Here is a 5,911-nt window from a genome sequence, read left to right as displayed (position 1 = left end):
TACTCATTTACTGCTGGTAGAGTTCTCATATAATAACAGTTATCACACAAGCATCAAAGCCGCCCCATTCGAAGCACTATACGAACGGAAGTGCCGATCACCGCTGTGTTGGGCAGAAGTCGGAGACAAACAACTCATTGGCCCTGAACTAGTCCAAGAGACTAATGACAAGATAGCAAAGATACGAGACCGTATCAAAGCAGCTCGTGACAGACAAAAGAGCTACGCAGACAAAAGACGTAAACCATTATCCTTCGAGGTCGGAGATAAAGTCTTACTGAAAGTCTCGCGTTGGAAAGGCGTAGCTAGATTCGGGAAACGCGGAAAACTAAACCCGGGATACATTGGGCCATTTGAGATTCTAGAAAGGATCGGTACCATCGCGTACAAGTTGAAACTGCCAGAAGAACTCGGTAACGTACACGACACATTTCATGTGTCGAATCTCAAGAAAAGTCCGACCGTTGAAACAGTTATCATCCCAGCGGATGAAATTCATATAGACGACAAACTCTAGATTACCGAAGAACCCGTCGAGGTTATGGACAGGAAAGGCCACAAGACAAGGAGAAGTCATATCAAACTATTAAAGGTCCGCTGGAACTCACGTCATGGACTCAAGTATACCTGGGAACGTGAAGATCTGATCAAGGCAAAATATCCCCACCTGTTTGTGAAGAATCCTGCAAAGGATAACTCAACTTGAATTTCGGGACGAAATTCTTTTTAACAGGGGGAGAATGTGACAACTGGCAAATAACCGGCAATTCCGTACAATCTAATCACTATTTATATTTCAAAATCTCATGCATTTAGCGTAATTTAATTACGTAACTGTGTCGTATACTGGATAACAGGGTTAGGACAAGAAAACAAAGCTAAAACATATGTTGGTTTTCGTCGTAATGCGAAACCGAACAAACAATGTCCTAAAAGTGTTGGTAAAAAGTGTTGCGTGCATTATTCGCGGTTACACTATTCATACCAGCAAACCGTGAAATCGGACCGAAACACTGAAAACGACACTCGGATAACATAACTGAGTCCATTTATATAAGAAAACATTATTATGAAAACACATCTTGCAAAGAAACAAGACTTTCCGGTATAACGCCCTAATCTCAAAAATGTCTATTTCGGCTAAAAATATAGCACTTTGCTTGTCCGAACCTATAACAAAGCATTTCCGGGACTTCGGAATTATGTCACTTGATGAAAAACACACTAAAACATTTTAAGGATATCAATGAGATGACCAGAATCATAAGCTTCCGATATTATATCGCTATGCATTGAACTAGTCCGTTAGCGAACCGACGAGCTAGTAAGCAGGATTTCTGTCATCGAAACAACCAAATGAAAACTCTAGTGAACTAGTTAAGCTAAATTTGGAACTTGGAATTGCTTCATACATCACTCGGATGTGAAATAACAACTTACGGGAAATCCTTATCGGTACGACATAAAAGCATCGTAGGTGAACCGGCGCTCAACCGGGAACCGTTTAAACTAGTTAAACACTATTTTTAACTAGTCTAGTGAAATAGTTAATAATAATTTTGGTTTGGAATCCCTAATTACCCTCTAATAGTGTAATTAAACCACTAATCACCCTACTTTAAATAATGACCAAAATATCTTATTTTTAACAAGTTTAATCATTTTTTTTTTACAAAAAAAAAATATATATTCCCCCTCCCCCATGACTTACGAAAATATGGAGGCCCACCACTTTGATTTGCTTTGAAAATGTGAAGATTAGAAGTATGGCCTTAGGGTAGTTGTTGTTGAAAATTGTTACTACACTTTACCTTAAATCATCACCATCCTTCATACTTATCTTTTACACTAGCAAAACAACAACAATCCTTCTCCATCTCCTCATCCAAATTCGGCAGCCATATCCCCACACAAATCCCACTTTCAACCTTTCATTTAACACCCCAAAATTCACTAAATCTAGCCATTTTAAGGACATCTCAACATGGGTTAAATATGGAGCTTCACTAGGAGCATCTTTGGAGCTTATCTTTCTTCTTATTATCTAATCTAGCTTGTGCACTTTGTAAGTCTGCTAAACACCATATTTATGATTCTTATTATTAGTTGATTATTGTTGTACAAGTTGATCATCAAAAAGATTAATAAAAATCACACCAAAAACCCTAACCCCAAAGCTAATAAACACTAAATATAACTATATTATGTGTTGATTTATGTTGTTTAGTGTTAATATGTTAATATGTTCATGTGTTCATGATGATTATGTTATTTTTGTTAATATTAGTGAGTTAAAGGCTATATTTATGATGATCATGTTGTTAGTTTCATGTAGTATTTTATATTTGTGTTCATTTTATCATGATGAACATAAATATGTGATTTAAACATGGTTATGTTCAAATCAAGAAAGATCATCATACTCATTTCATGAGCTAATCATATAATTTTTGGATTACATAAAGAAACAAGTGTTTAAATGAGTTTAAAGCTCAATCTTGAGAAGTTAGTGAACCTTGTTTTTACAAAATAAATTAAACAACTTGTTTATTATGAAAAATTACCTTAAAAAGTCTAACTTTTTATGTATAAAAAGTATATTATGAAGGTTCATGAAATGTGAAGGCTATGTTAGCATATAAACATGTTTAAAAGAAACTTGGTGCATAATGGTGATTTAGTGAATTGATTATTGATTTAAACGCGTTTTTTTTGTAACGTGTGAAACGTCATAGTTTAGGGAAAACTATGGCGAATTTTTCTAAAAATCTAATCGCGATTAAAGAGGGGATTAAAGGGTGATTAACAATGTTAAACGCGATTAGTGGACTTAAACGTCATTATGGAAACTTTGATGGGAATATTTAAAGTTTAAATATTCAAGAAGTTCTTATGAACTTAAACTTATTTTTACAAAAATAAATGGGTGAAAATATAACAATGTGTAAATATAATTTCTGGTAAGAAAAATTATATATTTTCGGAAACTTGCTAAGTGCTTGCAATGTGTGCTATGTATGTGTATGTATTAGATACCTATAGGGTGATCAAAATAAATACACGTACATGTTCCTACATGGTCCAAGAAATGCTCGTAAAATCAAATCGGACAATTAAATAAAATGGCCGAAATGGAAATACATAACACTTGATGACGACAATTTGGGTGTATCGACATCATAAACAAGTTACTACAATGTCGAGTCTAAAAATAACATATTTTTAGACACTAAAGCGAACGCATAACTATGTGGTCAAAAACAAGAATCCGGAAAGTCGAAAACTATAAAAATTACCAAGTATTTTTTATGTGAAAAACGAACTTATTAAGTTACATGCTTGGTGAATTTTTGGTAAAAATTGCAAGAGTATATTTAATGGACTCACTAGGATTAGATTTGGGCTAGACCCAAATTACTAAAACTAGGGCTAGGCCCAATGACATTAAAAACTAGGGCTAGGCCCAATGACAAGAAAACTAGGGCTAGGCCCAATGACATTAAAAACTAGGGCTAGGCCCAGTAACAAGAAAACTAGGGCTAGGCCCAATAACAATGAAACGTGGGATAAGCCCAATGACATAGGTTCGATACGTATAGAATACATGAATACACATAACAATCGAGCGAGTAAACTATCAACGCTCTAAAATACAAAGTTGTTCCAAAGATGATAAACGAGAACATAATAAAGAATTCAAGATGAACAACTTGTACGAGGTCCGAAAGACCTAGTGTCTAACGAGATTAGTACACATGTAGGTTATTGACACGTACGGACGCTCACTTCGATATCATATTACACGGAACACAAATTTGTGAGTTCATGTCCCCCTTTTCTCTTAACTGTTTTCGAATTTATAACTCTCGGGGGTGAAATACATGTTACATATGTTTCAATGGTATGATTTGGCTATGAAATGAACTATTAGATCATGTGAGCATAGGCTTAAACTGAAATGCCAATAACTCTCATAAGAAACATGGACAAAGGTTAGATCTAACGGGTACGGCCGAGCCCCACTCATGGTCCATTTATGACTACTTAGAGTGCTTTTGTGTCCCAGTCGAGGTGATTCGACAACGGTCAAGGGGATTTGACACAGTCAAGGTGATTTGACACAGTCGAGGTGATTCGACACAGTCGAGGGGATTCGACACAGTCGAGGGGATTCGACACAGTCGAGGGGATTCGACACTAATAATAGCCCACTTGGATTGGGTACTCCCTATGTTTTCACATATATTAATGTCCTTGCAAAACATTAATTGATCTATTCATAGACGCTTTACATACTTGTCTTCAAAGGAATCTCTCAAATGTTTACAAGTTTATTGGAACTCATACAAAACGCATGAACTCGCTCAACTTTTGTTGACTTTTTTAAAACTACATGTATTTCAGGAAACAAGTCTTGAGCCGGTGATACATGATTGGATGCAATGATTACCTTTCTTACGTCACACGCAACACGCTTCCGCAACTAGCAGGGTGTGACAGATTGGTATCAGAGCTCCAATTGTAGTGAACCAGGGACAAACTTTTATAAAGTTTGGTCTACAATCACCAAGGGCTCTCAAATGAAAACAATGTTGATAACATTACAAAGATGATTTCAAAAAGTATGACAAAATGACAAAAGGTTTTCATTGTGTCACTATAACATGAGGATCTATCACGTGGGCTCAATCATAAGTAACTGATATGGTTCAATACATGTTTAGTCTATAAGGAATAGACTTGAAAACACTAAGGCTTACATGTGAAACATGAGAACAAAAATAACATGAGAGTTAGTGATTATATATATATATATATAATGTATTTATAGATGTGTTGTACGGAATATTTGCCAAGAATGAAAATAACTTCGACTATGAATTCTATTTTCTACACTTGACTCACGTGATGAGAATGATGACCTCGCGTCTATTACGAAGCTTATGGCGGTCGTGGTCCCTAAGCGAGACCCTAAAGCATTGATCCCGTGGAAGATGGTTGTTTTCCCTCAGATGGTATATGTTCGGCTTCGGTAGTGACGACGAGGCGGAGGTGGCGGCCTTGGACAACAACTCTACTAGTGGGACGAGGTCCCTGAGGCTCATACTAATCGTGATTAATGCCACTCTCATCCAGAAAAGGAAGATGAAGTACTCATCTTAAAGTTGCCCCTCCAGTTGCTATTGTTACGGATTCTCTATATTCCTATTATGTCTTACGTTATGCCTTTTCACGAGTAATGACAAGGGGCATTGGCACGTGGACCAACACGAAGGTCCCTTCTATGTTGAAGGTATGTAGACAATAGACTCCTCTCTCTGACTGTTCGTCTGCTTTGAACGAGAGACACTGGGGTGACCATACAAGGCAATTTATTATTACGGGGGCCCACGTAATAACAACTTGTAGTGCATGGGAATCCTGGTGGGCTCTGCGGGTCAAACCAAGAGATCACTATCCATTCGAAGTTCTTAAGTTGTTCAAATTTCTATCTAGTAGAACACTAACCGGAATGGTTACTATAACACTCTACGATACAGGAAGACTACACGTATTGTTTGCACTTAACATTCGATCTATAACACGAGTCGTCTGAGACTAGTCATCGAAAGCGAACAAAACTCGTTAGCCACTCATGGAGGATTTTTCCTCAACATTCTCGAAATTCTTGTACATGGGCTGGTTCTTTGGTGTCTATGACACCTTACCTTATCTTATTATCGGAGATGATTACATTAAACTTCGTCGTTTGATATTTGTCTTATTCCAAGGGATACTATGGCATGAGCTAAGCTACAACCCTTTCATTTTATTATTCGACATCTATGGAAATTATAACAATCTTGTCGAAGCTCATGGAGCTCAAGGAGTATCAACGTATTCGTCACACGGGCTAGTGCGGCGAAGGATT

Source organism: Helianthus annuus, chromosome 4 (assembly GCF_002127325.2).
Source record: "Helianthus annuus cultivar XRQ/B chromosome 4, HanXRQr2.0-SUNRISE, whole genome shotgun sequence".
Taxonomy (NCBI): Eukaryota; Viridiplantae; Streptophyta; class Magnoliopsida; order Asterales; family Asteraceae; genus Helianthus; species Helianthus annuus.
This window is presented reverse-complemented; position numbering follows the sequence as displayed.